This window comes from Grus americana, chromosome Z, assembly GCF_028858705.1.
Source record: "Grus americana isolate bGruAme1 chromosome Z, bGruAme1.mat, whole genome shotgun sequence".
NCBI lineage: Eukaryota > Metazoa > Chordata > Aves > Gruiformes > Gruidae > Grus > Grus americana.
In genome coordinates this window covers 63,021,969-63,041,274 of record NC_072891.1, presented here as the reverse complement: position 1 = coordinate 63,041,274, position 19,306 = coordinate 63,021,969, and the positions used below count along the sequence as shown (strand labels likewise).

Sequence of the window (19,306 nt, the reverse complement as noted above, 5' to 3'; positions counted from 1 at the left end):
AGTGATGATAAATGCAGCAGTAATGCACACTGAAGGGGAAAAATGAGCTACTTGTACATACTAAGTCTAAATTAAGTATACTAACTGACAGGGACATGGGCATTACTCTAGACAGCATTACAATGAGAAGCTGCAAATGGAAAAGTGAAAAGATACAAATAAGTATGAGAAGTGCTGATATGGAGAACTACAGAGAAGTTATCTTCTGCTAAAAACATTGGGGCAGATGCTTACTTGGAGCACTGCTAGTAAATAAAAAAAAAAATTGAAATCACTTATTGTAAGCAGATTGATAACAGAAACAAGAAACTTTTATTTAATCAAGTTCTGCATTCCTACTTTCAGTAATTTTCCTGCCTAGTTATTCATTCTCATTGACTTATATAAACATTAAAACACGGAACCTTTACAATTGTTTAGTTGCTTTCTTTGCTGAAAATTGCAACACCTTATATCTATACTTATTTAACTAAATAGCTCTATAGCTTCGTAGGTATTTGTTCACATTATTAATTTTTTTCTTTTCATTATTCTAGAAAGTGTTCACCAGTTCATCTATGTTTATTACATTTTCATGTTCTCTATAATTTTATTTTTTCTAAATTACATTCAGACATTTTATTCTGAGTTTGGGTCAAGCTGTATTTGGATTGAAATAGGAATTCAATTGAAATGTAACAAGAAGTATTTTAAATTAGTCTAAGAAAAGCCAGTGGAAATGGATTCATTTTTGAAAAGAGAAGATTGAACAGGGAGCAATAACTGGAAAAAGGCAACTATTAAACACATCTTCAAAGAGGCAAGCGGGAGAATCTGGCAAAGTACAGGATAGTCAAACTCACCTTTGTACATGGGTGTCTTTGTGTAGCAGTTCCTCCTGGAAACCATTTTAAAGCACAGGAAGGACAGAAAGGTTCGAGGCACAGCCATTGTGGAGTTATGAAGGGGAATTTGTGCTTTACCAACCTGGTTAGCTCCTGTGATGAAATGCACAGGGCTACGTACAGAGGCCATTTATCTTCACTTTCTATACAATCTCCCATAGTATTTTGCTAGCCAAACTGTAGGCTGGGAGAGTCAAAAGGAAGCTCATGCAGATCAACAAAGAAACATGCTAAGTTTTACACTTAGGATGTAATAGTCCAGAGCAACAGTAGATGCAGGGGACTGATGGGTGCCTAGGGACCAGATCTGCAGAAAAGGAGTTGGAGGTCCTGGTGGGCAAACCTGTAGTCCTTCCTGTTCATTCATCATCTGGAAGCAGAAACCAGAATTCTGGCTTTTCAGCTTCCAGTGTTTTGAAGAATTGCTTTCATGGGGGCAGGGGGGTGAAGTATTTACTCTGAAGGAGGTCACTACAGCAAAATAAAGTACTGGCAAAACATTTTCTACACATAAGGATTCAAAAAGATTTTATTTTTGTGTGAAACATAATTTGCTGGACTGGAAATACTGAAAATAATACAGGTACACTAATATATAACACTAGGATGTATTCATAAAGCTTTAGCAGACTTAAAAAAAATTAAAGGTTTTCCAACTTTCTGATTCTGTATATAGTTATGCAGCCTTTAACTTTCATATCTGATGAAGGTCATAGATGTACCACATAACTTGATTTATTAAAATAAATTGTCAAGGTTATTGTCATTTCAGGCCTTAACTTGGGATTGTCATATTTTTGTATTTAATTTTAAATTGTTTCTTTTAAAAATTTATTCATTTAATTTAAATGAACTTAATGCCAGTTGTTTAATCTACTTTCAGTGCATTTACTATGAACAGGATATTGGAAAATTAGAGAGGACTCATCAGAGAGGGAAGGAGGATTAATACAGCTATGCAAAAACTCTGATTTGAAGAGAAATACAAACTATTTCTCTGAAAGGAGGGGAGTCATGGTAACAAGGTACTCAGCAGTCTTCTCTGCTCCCGCCTTCACTTCCTTCTATGAAAAGGAGTGTCTGATGTTCTCCTCCCTTCTCTTGTCCACCACTAGCCATGCTCCTGCCATTTTCCATACCCTGCTGTTATGACAGGGGAATGCTCTGAGTCTTTGTCAGCGCAGGGATACCATATATTTTGTAGTTTTGCTGTTCCCATTAGACTTTTTATCTTGTATCAAGTCTCACATGCCTTTCAGGACCAGTTGTCAGTTACCCAGTCACTCTGAGCTTTGTATATGCTTTTCTCCTGCTGTGGGAAACTTGTGAGCCAGATTTAGAAGCCTATTCTAATCATTTCTTTAAGTCACCTGTCACAGCAACCATCAAGAGGAATGTGATGAAATGAGTTTATGGTATCATTGCAAGATTTCCCAGGCTGAATGAGAAGCAAATGGTATTCAGTTCAGTGCCTTCTTGTTGTGGGACGGACACAAAACAATCATCTGGTCTTGACCAGTAGAATAGGTGTTTTGTTATTGCTTTGTTCTGACAAATACCTTGATGATCTTAGCTAAAGTATAAGAGTTATTTGTATTGCCTTTGAAATATGCTTTGCCGTATATCCATATTGTAGGAAAAGCCCATTCTGAGACTAAAGACTGGATGAAAGTGTTCAGGATTTGCTAGAGCATCTTGCTGTCAGTCAGCTAATATTTTTCTTTAATCAGGAAGCCTGAAAACGCCTTAACTATACTTGTGATCTCTGCAACCATCTTTCCATCATCATCCAACTGTGAAGGAAAGGATGAGTGAGACAAGCAGTCAGCAGTCATATTGTCTGTTTCAGGCTGCATTTTAAATTATATATAAATTAAAGAAATCTTGTTAGCAATTATATAATTCAGTACACTGCTTGTTCAGTTCTTTTTCCTCTTAACAGTGTCATGGATGGACCGTGATTGCACGTAGTTTGACTCAACCACAACCACGTTTTCCTGTTAGCCATATGAGTGAGTTAAAAACTGCAGTTCAAACATATAATACTGTCTCCAAGATTGGCAAGCACTAGGTATTTCAATGCAAAAGAGCCTTCTACTTACTTCTTCGAAGGTTTTGTCCTAATGTTTCATAGTCAGATACTAGTTTAAACCTCAAAGAAAGAGATTTTTTTAACCTTTCCAATGTTTGTTAGCAATGCTATTATAACTGTGCTGTAGACTTGACATGTGTAGAAAAGTCCAAAAACTTCTGTGCATCTTGAGGCAATGAGTCCTACCCCTTAAGTACAGCATGTTCTCATAGCACTGTGCAACACAGTATTCTATCAGTGCTGTTGGCATATCTGCAACCTTGTTTTGGTACAAGGTCTACAGCTTACAATACCACACTGCATGAATACTTACCTTTGAATTATTTTCATGGGATGTACTGTTTTGTTCCCTTTACTTCTTCATACTTTGTAAGTTCACATTTCCCATCATAAAATGGAGAAGATATGCAGAGAAAGAGTAACACCTAGGAATAGAGGAAAATGCAGAATATTAAAAAGGTCACAACAGTATGGCACACTATTTTGATTCATAAAATGTGAGACAGTCTAAATGCTTCCTGACACCTCATTCTAATGACAAATACTGTAATAAGAAACATAAATGGCACAAATTATTCCATTCATTTGAGAAAGATTATGAAAGCAGGAATAAGTGCAAAATTAATCAGTTCTTTTTGTATAATTGTAGTCATGTAGTGGTCTTTAGATATATTATTTAGAATCACTAAATAACAGATACAACTTAGCCATTAGCTACAATAAAAGAAAATGGGGAGAGATTTTCCTTAAATTGATTATTCCAACTTTAAACTAAAAATCATTAAGGAACTGGATTACTGTTAAATCATTTTCTGTTCATTTCAGTATAACTTTTTTTCTGGCCTAGCGTGTTGTATTAACTTCCTTCTTTCCAGGAAAGGCTCCACTGGAGCAACAATCACATTTAACTCAAGAGGACAAAATTGATCAGGATTTCTTAATAGGTTTCTTACTGTGCTTGCCAGTATGCTGCCAGGCTGTTCTTCAGTATCCTAAATATGCCAGAGAGCATTTTTTAATTTGTATCCAATCATGTTTTATCTAGTTTTGAAAACTGAATAGAGTAAGATTTTTTTTTAATAATGATGCTATTTTCAATGTAATCTATTTCTCAGAATGGGAACTCTGCTAGCACAGCATATATCAGGCAGTATGTATGTGCTCTTTCAAGCTGCCCCACCACAGTAGCTGCTGGCACTGAACTGAGCAAGAGTTCTTTAACATTGCAGTTGAGGCTTACCATAGGCACCTCTTTAACCTTGTTAGCTCCTGGCTGCATGAATATTGCAACTGTTTTAAGATGTTTTATCACGGACCTTGCTCATAAGACAAAACTCTGGTGGCTGTGAATAGCCTGTTCATGTATATTTGATAGCCCTGGTCAGAAATTGTTGTTTTAGCTACCGGCCAGGTTAGTCATGAGATTGAGTCTCATGCTCGTGGGTTTGTGCCCCACCTTGGGCACCAAAAAGGACTGTCGTGGTTTAACCCAGCCAGTAGCTAAAACAACCACACAGCCGTTCGCTCCTTCCACCCCCTGCTGCGACCTTCCAGTGGGATGGGAAGAGAATTGAAAACAGAAAAGAAAAAAAAATAAAATTTGTGCGTTGACATAAAGACAGTTTAATAGGATAAAAAAGTAAGTGTCGTGGTTTAGCCCCAGCCGGCAGCCGAGCACCACGCAGCCACTCACTCACTCCCCGGCCCCCCTCCCCCCCTCCCTCAGTGGGATGGGGAGGAGAATGGGAAGGAAAAGGCAAGACCTGGTGGGTTGGTATAAGGACAGTTTACTGGGATAGCAAAGGGAGAAGGGAAGACAAAACAGAACAAAACAAAACAGTACTTAACAGAGTATACGAAACTGGTGATACACAATGCAGTTTCTCACCCAAGGACCGTACAACTCAGACTGCACGCTCAGACCTGTCCCGAAACCGGACTGTCCCCAAGCCACGCGTCCTGGAGCTGCTACCCCCCTCCCCGGCTAGCCCCCCTTTTATGCTGAGCATGATGTCATATGGTATGGAATACCCTCTTTGGCTAGTTTGGGTCACCTGTCCTGTCTATGTCCCCTCCCAACTCCTTGTGCACCCCCAGCCGTGCCACTGGCAAGGCAGTGTGAGAAACAGAAAAGGCCTTGGCTCTGTGTAAGCACTGCTCAACAACAGGTCCACATAACAAAAACATCTCTATATTATCAACGCTGTTTCCAGCACAAATCCAAAACATAGCCCCATACTAGCTACTGTGAAGAAAATGAACCCTCTCAGCTGAAACCAGGACAGTAAGATATAATAATAAAAGAATATACAAAACAAGTGATGAACAGCACAATTTCTCACCACTCAAAGTTAATGCTCCGCAAGACCCCGAGCTGCTCTGCCTCCCAGCCCACCCCCCAGCTATATACAGAACATAATGTCATACAGTATGGACGATGCCTTTGGCCTGTTTGCCTCAGCTGTCCTGGCTGTGTCCCCTCCCAGCTTCTTGGACACCCCCAACCTTCTCGTTGGCAGGGCAGTATGAGAAGCTGAAAAGTCCTTGACTGCTCAGCAACAACAGTCTCGGGAACAGTTCCCTGGTCTAGGGAAGTGATTGTCCCACTCTACACTGCGCTGGCGCAGCCTCAGCTCGAGTACTGCGTGCAGTTTTGGGCGCCACAGTACAAAAAGGACATAAAACTATTGGAGAGTGTCCAAAGGAGGGCAACAAAGATGGTGAAGGATCTAGAGGGGAAGACGTATGAGGAGAGGCTGAAGTCCCTTGGTTTGTTCAGCCTAGAGAAGAGGAGACTGAGGGCAGACCTCATCGGGGCCTACAGCTTCCTCACGAGGGGGAGCAAGGGGGCAGGCGCTGATCTCCTCCCGCTGGTGACCAGTGATAGAACCTGAGGGAACAGAATGAAGCTGCGACGGGGGAGGTTTAGGTTGGATATCAGGAAAAGGTTCTTCACTGAGAGGGTGGTCAGGCACTGGAACAGGCTCCCCAGGGAAGGGGTCACAGCACCGAGCTTGACTGAGTTCAAGAAGCGTCTGGCTAACGCTCTCAGTCATATGCTCTGATTCGGCTGGTCCTGTGTGGAGCCAGGAGTTGGACTCGATGATCCTTATGGGTCCTTCCAACTCAGGATATCCTATGATCCTATGAACTAAAATATCAGTGCATTATCAACATTATTCCCATCCTAAACCCAAACCACAGCAATATACTAGCTTCTAGGAAGAAAATTAACTCTATCCCAGCCAAAACCAGGACACAAGGATAAAAGGAAGAGGGAACATGAAACCCTTTCATATTGCTGGTCGAAGCTTTACAGGCTTGGGTCCAGAATGCACATGGGTCCCAGGCTTATGATCTTTTCCCCAGCCATATATTCCTTTTTTTGTACATTTCTCAGACTGAAGAACAAGTTTAGCTCTCCTTGATTCTTATACCAGTAAGCAGTTTTTGAAAAACAGTGTTCCCCCCTCTCATTTTACACTGTAAGCACATGTACAGGGCTTTCCACTTTGACTGCTGCAATTTTTACTCATTTGGTCTAATAAGCCATAGCACAAGCATAGCAAGGCTGTGGCTGTTAATGCACTGATATCTCTCATACTCGGGCTATCACACACAATAAATAGAGTAAGGTTGCTGGGTGATCCACATCCTTCTTTACAGCAAAAAGTGCGCAAAGAAGAGCTGCTAATGTCTCTCACAGGGATTCCCTGGGATGCAGGTACACATCCTGTCCAACTATGATCCATAGTGTAGCAGCAGCCACTTGGGAGCCATGAAGAATCACAGAATAACAAAATAATTCAGACTGGGAGTTGAGAAGAGCTCCAGTCCAACCCCCCGCTCACAGCAGGGTCAGCTGTGAGGTCAGACCAGGTTGCTCAGGGCTTCATGCAGTTGGGTCTTGAAAACTTTGCGTCTTGAAAATGATCACAGAGGCTGCACAACCTCTCTGGGCCACCTGTGCCACTGCTTGACTGTTCTCATGGGGAAAAAGTTTTTTCCTTTTATCCAGTCTGAATCTCTTATGATGCCATGTATGTCCATTGTCTCTTCTCCTCCTCCTAGACACTGTTGTGAAGATCCTGGCTCCATCTTCTCAATAATCTCTTCATAAATATTGGTTGTTACTTGGTCTCCCCAAAAACCTTCTCTTCTTGAGGCTGAACAAGCCCAGTTTCACTGCAGTTGATCACTGTCTTTCTTGTATTTGGGGCCCAATAACTTGATGCTGTACCTGCTGGTCTCAAGAGTGACAAGTAGAGGGGGATACTGACTTCTCTCCATCTATTAACTGTGCTCCCATCAATACAGCCCAAAATACTGATGGTCTGTATTGCTGCATGGGGTTCTTCCTTCCCAGGTGCAGGACTTTGCATTGAATTGTTGAATTTCATGAGGTTCCTGTTGGCCATTTCCTCCAGTCTGTATAGGTCTCCAGGCAGCTTTGCAGCCCTGTCTCCTCAACTCTCCAAACTGTAGGGTATGAAACTCATGCAGCTGGGAAGCTGGCCATTTTCACTACTGCAAATGACTGTTTTAAAGAGAAGCTCATAACTCATGTGCCTTTCCACTTCATGAAGACTCATAAACTTGTTCAGAATGCAGCATCCCCCCTACAGAATTGCATAAATTCTCCCTGCTCCTCCACACACACGACATGTTTTTATTAATCTGCACACATTGCAATTTGGTCAATGAAATAAACCTTCTCCTCATTTGTCAGTAAGGATTTAATATCCAGCACTTTGCACCACCATAACCTTATAAAACTACAAGCTAGAATGTTAGCAAGGGGAATAGACATACATTGTTTAATGGTTATTTGTATGAAGCATTTCATAAATCAATGAAAGTATTCATGTAATTAAAGAGATTACTATCTAGTTCTGGAATGCTGTTATCTGTGCAAAATATTACACATAGATTTTAAGGGTATGTTACAAGTACTAAGGAAGTAATGACATCTAAACTGTAATCATCTATTCCATTATACTCTGAGATTATTTTGATACAGAATGCTTGGTTTTGTCTATTTTGTGAATTCATGTAATTCCAATTTGAAAAATCCAGTCTTTTGAAATGGATAGGCTGGATTTCAGTATGGATTTCAAGTATCTTGCAAAGCAAAGAAAGTTCACAAAAATGAGCACATAAATATGCATATGCATTCAAAAACCCTACTGCACCACAGTTGGGAAAACCCTAACACACTGTTTTGAAAAGAAAATCCACATACCAAAAAGCAAAGACATACAAGATCTGTGAAGCACCAGTACCAATATTCTAGATACAAAAACTAAATAAACCACCTTTCTTCAAAATGGGTGCTACACCAAATGCTGTATAAATCTTTCATGTCCTCCAAGAGTGGAGATGGGTTCCTGTTCCTCCTGTTCCTCCCGAATCTCCATTGTCAGGGCATCAGGCCTCACTGTAGCTCCTTCATCAGTCTGTCTCCAGACCAGAGGCCAGGTCAGCTCCCCCAGCTCTGAAAGACCTGTTCTTTAACAGCTACAGCTCCCACCTTGACCACTGACAGTGTTTCTCTTTCTAACACTCATTTCTCCTGAGGTTTAAGGATCCTTTTTTCATTACTTACGCTCAAAAGCCTTAAAAACTCTTCTTGCTATGCTGTTGCCTGTTTCTACTTTTTTTCTTTTCTTTTTCTCCTCTGTTATTACATCAGTGGTGCAAAGCGCACAGTTTCATCACTGCCTGGGCCCCTTAACACCTGACCAGCCCTGTCAAGAATCATTCTATGTGTTAAGTATGATGTGTTAAAACAACCAGCTCAACCCCAGCAAACTCTGACCCTTTGGTCAGCAGAGTCACTGACTGGTGACTAAAAACTATGCATGTAGCTGGAAAGAGAGCTTTATGTTCACCTCTCACTGTCTTTTCTTAGAGAAAAAGAGGACCACAAGTTAATGGAAGGACAAGAGAGCTGACTTGGTGCCTCTGTGGAGCTAAGGAGAAGTATGAGGAAGGTCAGCATTTGCTGCCTGACAGCCTTCAGCCAGAGCTCCTCTGGTATCATCAGCCAGTACAGTGCAGACTGCACCAGTCAGCTAAGAGACAATACACGAAAATCAGGTATATTGAGAATCTAGATGAAAAATAGCAATACTATCTCTCTTTTCCTAATCTAAGAATTTCTCAGACTTCCTTGGGCAGATTACAGCTGTGATTGTGTCCCTCTTCTGCTCCCCCTTTTCTTCTTTCTCTCTGTCCTAAATGCTTGAACATTGTTATTTTGAGAACTACTGTCCTTTGTTATTGTATTGGATTTGTGTGGCAAGGTTTTGGTAGCGAGGGGGGCTACAAGGGTGGCTTCTGTGAGAAGCTGCTTAGTAGCTTCCCCCATGTCCGACAGAGCCACTGCCAGCTGGCTCCAAGATAGACCCACCGCTGGCCAAGGCTGAGCCCATCAGTGATGGTGGTAGCACCTCTGGGGGAACAGAGTGAAGAAGGGTGGGAAAAAAACACCAGGAGCAATTGCAACCAGAGAGAGGAGTGAGAAGATGTGAGAGAAACAGCCCTGCAGACACCAAGGTCAGTGAAGAAGGAGGAGGAAGAGATGGTCCAGGCACCAGAACAGAGATTCTCCTGCAGCCCATGGAGAAGATCATGGTGAGGTAGGCTGTCCCCCTGCAACACATGGAGGTCCATGGTGGAGCAAATATCCACCTGCAGCCCATGGAGGACGCCATGGTGGAGCAGGTGGATGCCTGAAGGACTTGTGACCCTGTGGGGAACCCACACTGGAGCAGTCTGGTCCTGAAGGACTGCACCTCGTGGGAGGGACCCATGCTGGAGCAGTTGGTGAAGAACTGCAGCCCGTGGGAAGGACTCACATTGGAGAAGTTGGTGGACTGTCTCCTGTAGGAAGGAGCCCATGCTGGAGCAGGGGCAGTGTGAGGAGTCCTCCCCCTGAGGAGGAAGGAGCAGCAGAGACACCGTGTGATGAACTGACCACAACCCCCATTCCCTGTCCCCCTGTGCTGCTGGGGGGAAGGAGGGAGAGAAATGGGGAGTGAAGTTGGGCCTGGGAAGAAGGGAAGGGTGGAAGGGAAGGTGGGGGGAAAATGTTTTTAAGATTTGGTTTTATTTCTCATTACTCTACTCTGATTTGATTGATAATAAATTAAATTAATTGTCCTGAGTTTTTTGCCTGTGACAGTAATTGGTGAGTGATCTCTCCCTGTCCTTATCTCAACCCAGGAGCCTTTCGTTATATTTTCTCTCCCCTGCCCAGCTGAGGAAGGCAGTGGTAGAGCGGCTTTGGGGAGTACCTGGCCTCCAGCCAGGGCTAACCCACCACATTTATCATAGGGTTACATTCTTATTTCAATAGTTTCTGTCTTAATCCACTCAAGACATTAATCCCTACATTTAAAGAGTTTGTAATATTGAAGCCAAATCCTTCTTCAGAGAATAGTGGTGTACCACAGGGGACTTCCAGTCTGTAGCACAACAAAGGCAAGTTTCCTCTTCTTACTTATAAAATTTCCCATTAGATTTCCTTCATCCTGGTCCCATCAGTTGAGAGCTATCTACTTCTAGTTCCCTTGTCTTGGTCTCCTCTTGGTTCTCCCATGACTGTGCAGAACTACTCTTTCCTTTGTGATTTCTCACATATTGGTGGTTTTCCTCTTCATCACTTTCCCTTATTTAATTTCTCCCTCACCTCTCTGTTCATATTCAAGTAATATGGACCACACTTACCTTCTCCAGTTTTGTTACTTCCTCCTGATACTAATATTACTCTATTAACTCAATTACAAAATACTTACCTCTCTCTTTTATATTTTAACTTTCATTTCTTTCTAATCTATCACACCACTTTGTTGTCACTTTCTGCATGCACCAAAGACACTGTTGTCAGTTCTGCAAGGCTTTATCTTGCTATTACTCTCGTCTTTCAGAAGCACTTTATGAAATTTTGTATGAATGTCGTTATACAAAAATAAATTGAATTGTTACTTTTTGTCATTCATGCCTGAGTGAATGTGTCTTGTGGAAAAAAACATATCTGAATTTCAAAGTCTTCACAGGATTCGGATTTTCGGGTTTTTTAAATAACATATTTTAAGCATTGCCTGCAGTGGAGGAACTAAAAAAATGTGGCTAAAGGAATTATAGGTATGTATAAACTAACCCTGTACACTGAAATAACAGAAAAAAAAAAAAGATAATCCAAATTAGTGAGAATTTTTATTATGATGAATTAAGAAAAAAAATGACAGTGAATCATATAAATCTTATTTTTATCAATTGCTCCAGCAACTACTTATCATTACACAACAGCATTAAACCAATGGATGTGCTCATGGCTCTCCCACATACATTAAAAGAATGGAAAGGTATGTACTGCAAAACAATGCATGTGCAGTAAACCAAAAGACAGACAATCATAGGAAAATTTGAGTATCTAAAGAAGAACAGATGTTTAGTGGGATAACAGGAAAGACATAACTTCAGACATGTAGTATAAAGAGACCAAGACTGCCACAAACAGGAGTCAGATGAGGATGCATAAATGGCAAACTTATAAATCGTGGTAACAACAATCCTTGAAAATTATTATTAATGTGAGAAAGATCTGTTTCAAAATGGGAAATTCTGCTACATCTGATTTTTAAAATACAGTGATACAATGAACAAAACTACCACCTTGGGAAGATATTATGGTTCACACCCTTCTCTCTGGAGGTGGGAGAACAAATGAAATGGCAACACACCTCTCCAGAGGCAGAATGATGGTGGGCTGAAATCTGGTGCCCTCTCACAGGTGCTCTCTCACATCAGGTGCTGCAGAGCATGTGCCTCACGGGATATGTCGATGGAAAAGCTTCAAGTCTCCTCAGTAAAATCACCCTGTCTTCCACAGCAAATTTTACATGAAGATTTCCTTCACGTGTGGGAGATTCTTCTCTTGACTGCTTTAAGGGTGTCTCAGTGTCATATGTTGCAGCTCCACAAACTTTCTGTGGAGCTGGAAGGAATAGGAACACATGTTCATTTGAAATAATCTACACAAAGCAAATACCAAAGCTGTAGGTTTGGTGATGGTGGAATTAATGACTCTTCTTTTCTTTTGTTATTGTCTCTTTCTTTGGAAAGGGACATTATAAATTAACACTTCACTATCCTATCCCCTCAGCCCCCTTCCTCTCTCACCAAAGAGATGCAGTTCTTCTTCCATACTAAAGCCAAGCAGCTCAAAAAGATTGATTCAATGTTTTTGGTAAGAATTGTGTTGCATTATTCTCAGAACATTTCCCTTTGATGGCCAGACCATATTATTTTATTTCTTCCTTTCTGCCTCACCACCACCACTGACCAAAACCCTAGGTGGGTAAGAGTTTCTAGCTGTTTACTAAGTAATGTAGCAAAGGACAAGAACTCCTGAAGCAGAAACACTTCTTCCCTGCCTGCTCCAGAACCACAAAAGTCACAAGACTGGCTTATAAGCAATGGAGTTTGCATTTTATCATTTGCAAAGTTACAACACACACTTTTTTTTTTAATGAAGTTTTGCCTTTTGTATCAGAGAAAGAATGACAAGACCATACATATTCTTTCAGTGTGAAGTCTATCATTATTCAATAAGGAAGAAATATAAATATAGCTTCAAATTAAAAAAAAAAATATTCCCAAGACTGCTTAGAATTGCAGGGAAGCAGATGCCATCATTATCCCCATATTTTTATTATGCCAACTTGTTAATGGCTAATATCTCATCATAAGATAGTTATCATCATCAGTTAGTGTGTTATGGAGGTATTTGCATAATATACTACATATCAAGCAGTGGATTATAGGTAGCTGCTACAGGAAGGGGTTTATATATATGCCTAACTAGAGCTTACAATTTAATATTTTTTAGAATGATTCATATTGTGGTTTTGAAGTCCAGGCTTTATACAACATACTGGCTAGGAAACTGTGATAACCTGCCTTTGAGATACAATATAATGCTTTTTAATTTTTAAACAGCTTCAGAAAGATATTCTGTGTCCTAAATGCTTCATTTAGTAGCACAGAACTTAGTCTTTGACTGAAATGACCAGTTGCTCAAATGTACTTTACAACTGATGCATAACAGTGAAAAAAAACAAGCAAAACAACTGTAAATGATCAAAAAGAAGCATGTCTATGTAAGAGATCATGATGTAACTACCTGTTTTCACTGTAATAGCAAGCCAAATACCATAGACCATCTGCATGCATAAAATATTTCCATCTACATGGCATGAGACTTTTATAGTCCTTTGTTGACTCCTTTTTAGTTTGAAATGTAAATATCTGTTGTGCTTTCACTTTAATTTCAGTGGGGCTTTTGTCCTGAGCGATTTGAATTCACCATCATTTCTTCTAAGGAAGCACACTGAATTTTGCTCTTTTAGCATCACGAATATCCCAAACATGGGAGTTACCACTTTTGTGTGCTCCAGCTGTTTCACAGATGCATAATTATAATACTTGAACCTACTCTTAGCATATTTCTTGTAAAAGCCCACTAGAAAAGTACACCATAAGGTGGTATACCGCTTGGCAATGAATTCCACACAGAAATGCAATGGATATGTCCCTCTTTGTGTAGAAAATATGTTCCTCACAAACCTAGCTTTAGTCTTTGTGGGAGACAATCAAGCTTTCCATTACAGTGAGAGCAAGACAGAGTTACCTGGTGAAAGGCAATAACCCTTCCAAGTAACAGGGTCCAAACATTATTTTATGCATGCCTGGTTTCTCTTCACTGGTTAATAAAAGACTCGGTACACTAGCTAGGATTGCATAACTTTTGAGATGTGGAAGACCTCAGACTTGCATAGAAACAGTTTGATCGTTTTCTTCATTCTTCTTCTCTGCTATGGAACAGACTGTCAAGTATTTCCTTGTTCCCTTTGTGCCTGGTGGAGTTTCTGTGTTAACGGAAGTGCTTCAGGTAGTGCATGTTGTTTACATTTTCTTGAACACATTCAGTACTTTTCTTGATCTAAGAGAAAGTGGTTATAGCCACTGAGCTGAGAGTTATTTTCTTACAGATAGTTTCATCAGATTTTTGTACACCAGTACAGTGTTGCAGTAGCTTGGATGTGAAATCCATAAGGGGTCATGCTTGTAAGAATCAATCCTAGCCTGATTGAGAAATGAAAGAAAAAAACCATGGAAACATTTTTTCTAAGAGTTTTTAAAAATCTGTTTCACAAAGCCTGTCTCTTACCTATGTTCTCTTTGACATTAATTGAGTTCCAGTAGGGTACAGGAAAGGTTTATAAAAAGAAAAAGGATTTAACCATATTCTTGAAAGTGCTGTCATCCACTATGTCCATCATATGGAGATGACAGCCCTCATGCTATCTCCATAGGACTGAAGGGTCTTTAGGCATATGAGTAGGAACATACTGGTCAGACATAACCTTAATGCTAAAACCAGTCACTCTGTCTCCAGCAGCACTTATTCTTCTTTCCCTTTTTGGCAGGACTACAAGGTTAATTTTAAAGAGCTACTGTACTGTATCCTGTAATCATGAGAAATTTCCACAAAAATAGATGAGTAGAAAGTGGAGAGTTCAGCAACCTCTAAATGGATCTTTCTATGGGAAAAGATTTTTGTTTCTGAAATCATCTTAAAGAATCAATTTTCAGCAGGTACACATCCGGATACACATATCAAAATCCGACAAGAATTATAGCCCTGAACATACAAATCAATACCTACCTAGTAGGCATTTGAACACAAATGCCTACCTAGCATGTGACATCTTCAGTCACACATTTTGCAACAACTATTTTTCATGTGCTTTTGTATATACATCTTTCGCTGACACGTTTCAAGACTGAACACCACTTTTAATCATAGTTCTACCTGACAGTGGAATGGTTTATTTCTGTTACCTGCTTGAGAAAATGAACAGCAATCCCCCCCACCCAGCTATCTTCTTATCTTATCAAAAGCCAAAAACATGTTTTTATTTATGTTTATAATTTCTGCATCATTGTTATAATTTCAGCCAATTTATGAAAGCAGATTGGAGAGTAAAACCTTTATATAATTTTAATAATTTTTTTATAATCTTAAAAAAAATAATTTACTTCTATTCCTATTTTTATCCATAGTATGCTCAGACCAGTGATTCTTTTCACAATGAGCAGTATCTTATTGCACAAGCAGCTCCAATGACTTCAGGGAGGTTTCCCATCCAATGTAGTTCAGTGCAGCAAAGCAAAAATGTCATAGGACTGTACTATGCCTACAGTCATGAATTCATGATGTGGGCTTCTGAAAGTAATTGTAAACAAATAAAAGTAATCCCTCATAGTAACTAATATGAGGAAAATGTTTGCAAAAGTATAATTATGTATCTACAAATATGGAGTAAGAAACGGGTACATTTTGGAAGAGTTTCAGCAGTTAGCCGCATAAGTCCAGCTGGACCCTTTGGCCTTTTAGATCCGGTCTTCTGAATAAGACTAAAGAGAAATCACCGGTGGAAAGCTTTCTGTAATATAGCTCTCACTAAGTTTGTCAAAAGGACCTAGCCACTGTGAGACATGACCATACATGCAATTTTGAGGAAGACTGTGGAGGTGTGACAGTGCAACAAGGGATGGAGGTTTATTATTGACTCTTCTTGCAGTGATTTAAGTTAAAACTGTCTTCAGCAAGTCTAACTTTACCCAGATTGAGGTGAAACAGAGTAATTAACAGCAGCTGTCTCCCTGAAGAGCTATGTGCTGCCTGGGCTGAGGTGAGTTCAAACGGACTATGAGAACATAAAATGAAAGCAGTCATAATGAATCAGACGAAGTATCCTGTTCATTTAACCCAGTCTCCTGTCTCGGGCCTACATCCTAGACTCAGATGTCTAGGGATAAAACAAGAACAGGGCAACTGTGCAGTGATAACTCCCAAGAAGAGATACTTGCATCCAGTGTTTTGCAGGTCAAGAAGGCAGGACCTTCCAGAGTATGAGGTGTTCTTCTCATACAGAATCAAGCATTTGACATATAGGAAGTAAAGGTAAATTTGTCCAAATTTAACATAATTAAACAGCACTCTTGAATTGGCTTTTAATAATTGTTATAAAATAACGTAAAAACTAATGCATAAAGTCTTTCCACCTATCAAGAAAAGCTTTTTGTTTGCTACAGATTTACTCTTACATAAGACATATATCCTCAGGTAACAATCAGAAACAGTGCTGAAACATTCTGAGCTTTAAAATTGCCAGTAAGAGTCTCTAGATCGTGAGTTTAGGGTAAATCATAGCTTTAGATACACGAGGTCGTATTCACCTCAAACGTTATGTTCTTGAAATCCCATGGATTAATTTAGCACAGACAGTGTGATTTTCAGAAAAGTTCACCCAGAGAGCAATTGCTTCATGTTGGATGACATATTTCAGTCCTTTATTGTTTCTGACAAATCACTTTGCAGCCAAAGCCTTTGAATAGTTCACAGCTCTTCTGTCTCCAAGGTGCAGTATATTTATCATTCAGTCCTTCACTGGACTTCAAGATATAAATGTTTTTCAGGGTCATATTCTAAACTATCATTATAAAATTAGTCAGGTTCTAAAAAGCTTAAAAGATTATTTCTGAAGTTATTTTTCAGTGTCTTTTACATGAACTAGAAGTAAACCATTTGAAGAGGCAAATATCTGATTCAAGACTCAGAAGACTGATGAAATATTACTGTTGTGAGAGAAGCCAAAACACTTGAGGGTGAGTGGGCACTGAAGACCCATATACATGTTTGTGCATCTCTATTACTCTCTGTATGCACACATATACATATACATATACATACACATTCATATACATATTATTGGAAATATCTGTCAGCAGTTTTGTAAAAACTTTTGTTTAAACAATTTCTGTCATTAACCAACCTATTAAAAATAATAAGAAATGACAAAAAGCCCTGGCTGATTATTATCCAAGAATTATGCAGTTGTATTTCTCTCAGTTTTTATGAGCTCTCAAGAAATATGTTTTAAAGAAAACGTAAGTATAAATATCCGTGCACAGATGGATGTTTCATATCTTTATTAAAATAGTGTGTGATCTTTCACTAAAGCAGGTTACTCTTCTATCAGCACATCAGAAGCTAGAGGAAAAATTAAGCCATATTGTAACAATTTTTTTAACTTCAGATATACCTGTTAGTCTCATCTTCTTTCCAATAAGATTTGAACATTGTTACAAGCAAGCTTAATTACCTTTGCAATAAAAGCGATTAATTTTCTTCATAGACTTAACTATAACGATTGAGAATACCATTGTGAATCTATTACATATAACAATCACTGAGATGTTAGTAAGGCTATTCAAGGCATAGCGTAAAGAAATGACTTAATGACTAATGGAGAACTGTCTAAGACAAAGTAGTCTTCACCCTTAATTGGACATATTTCTAATATTATAGTCTACAAATATAATAGCAGAAAAGGATAAAAACCACACTGTGGCATTTTTTATTACAATTGAGAAAATATTTTTATACACATAGAAAACACCTAAATGATTAAATAACCCGTTTGGAAAATAGGAAAATCAGACACTTCTATGGCTGATTATATCCAGTATTCATGCATTGTTGGCTACTCTCCTTTCCATAGACTACAAGGAAAAACTTGTGTTTTATAGAATGTGAACATGTGAGGATTTTCTAATGACCCAAGTAATCCTTGTAGACACGGTCATGTATGTGCATGCACACACACACAAACACATGTGCATACATGCACACGCAGACCATTACCTTCTTCCTCCCCTCTGTGTTCCCCCCCACCTGCCCACACCAGCGGGGAACTTGTTCCATGGACATTGTTGCTAATAAATTAGTGTAAGGAGTAGTCATTATCCAATTGCCAGGAATTCATTACTCATAACTGCAAGGTTTTCTCTCTCCTGGAAAGAAAATTGCTTATGTCACATGCAGAGACTATCATTGGTAAGGAGTTAGCCTTGAGGAATTGTAGGATGTTAAAAATGTGTCGTTCCTCATTGCAGCAATGTTGTCAGACTGCAGTACATAAAATATCATGTCACATTTATCACTCAGAATCCATACTGTTTATCCATTCACTACATACAATGGCTCACAAGCTCACTGTTTGAGAATACAGCACTTTTCCACAGGGTGTTTCAGAAGCTCTGGTATTTGTGTAATAGGACTTAATAGCAGCTTTGGCTGCAAGCCTAAACAATGATGCCACATAATCAGCCACAAAAAGTTACTGTCTTTTCTTCCTCCTTATGCCCAAAGTACTGAGCAAAAGTATTGAGGTTCTTCACTGATAAAGAGTACACATACCCAGAAAAAAAAAAAAAATTAACTGGTTAGTGTAGTTTTCACTCTATGGCAGAAGAGGAGAGCGGGCGGGAAGTGGGGGAGAGCAAGGAGGGGAAGGGGAAGGAAAAGAAGTTAATGTTTTCATGAAAATGACGGATGCAGTCCTGAACTTGTACACTGTTTCCTCTCTTCCCTTCTGCAAATGGAAGGAGAATGAAAAGCTTTCTGCAGATGAGGTATATCCTGGGGAAGGAGAATGGGAGTGTAGGACAGGCAGGCTCAGGGCAGCTGAAAAGGGATAGAGAGATCAGAGGTGAGGGTGGGAAAAGAGTGGTGCTACATGCAGGGCTCCTGGAGCAGGGATGGCTAGCAGTGAGACAGTAATGCATCATTCACTCAAAATAAGACAAATACACAATAAATAAATAAAGCATTATAAATGCATAATAAATAGTACACTGGCGAATACCTACCAATGCTTACCAGTACAGTCTTTGAATAAGTGCAAAAACAGTGTTGGGTTTTGATTTTCATGACTTTGAGTATTTTGTCAGATAAAGTTAGACCTTGAATCAGACTCTTATGGCAGTTTTTCTAAAAAAAGCTCATGGGAAGTTTCAATAGTGTGGTCGTGTTTGCTCAGGCAGCTACTAGATTTACTAGATTTGCATGTGCAAATATTTGAGTTCTGTGCACATTCATGGAAAAGTAGTCATACAGACTGACATTAAAATACAGTAAAGAACAGGAACTCTTAGCCAACAGGCTTTCAGTATGCCACTAAGTGTACTGCTATTCGGACTACAATTAACAGAAGAAAAAAAAGAAACTTAGCTTTTAGCAGAAACCGTTACCCTCAGATAAGAAATATGAGAAGTGAAGGGCATGACACAAGACCTCTTCTTTCCTTTTATTTACTATGGAATTAAAACATTGTGGAATAAGCGCTTCCAGGATAGACCAATAGAACAGGATTTTCCACAAAGAAGCAGAAAGAAAAACTGTGGCCATGACTTT

At 39.5% G+C, this 19,306-nt stretch overlaps 1 protein-coding gene across 2 annotated transcripts in view; it reads left to right on the top strand.

Annotated features, from left to right (window-relative positions):
• Positions 1-13,813: 13,813 nt before the first annotated feature.
• Positions 13,814-19,306, top strand: part of PJA2 (praja ring finger ubiquitin ligase 2) — a 73,332-nt gene continuing 67,839 nt past the window's right edge. The window contains exon 1 of one of the 2 annotated variants that reach the window (XM_054809468.1): positions 13,814-13,933. The gene's annotated coding sequence lies outside the window, so the exon portion shown is untranslated. The remainder of the gene's footprint in view (positions 13,934-19,306) is intronic. The other variant, XM_054809470.1, reaches the window with a different exon arrangement.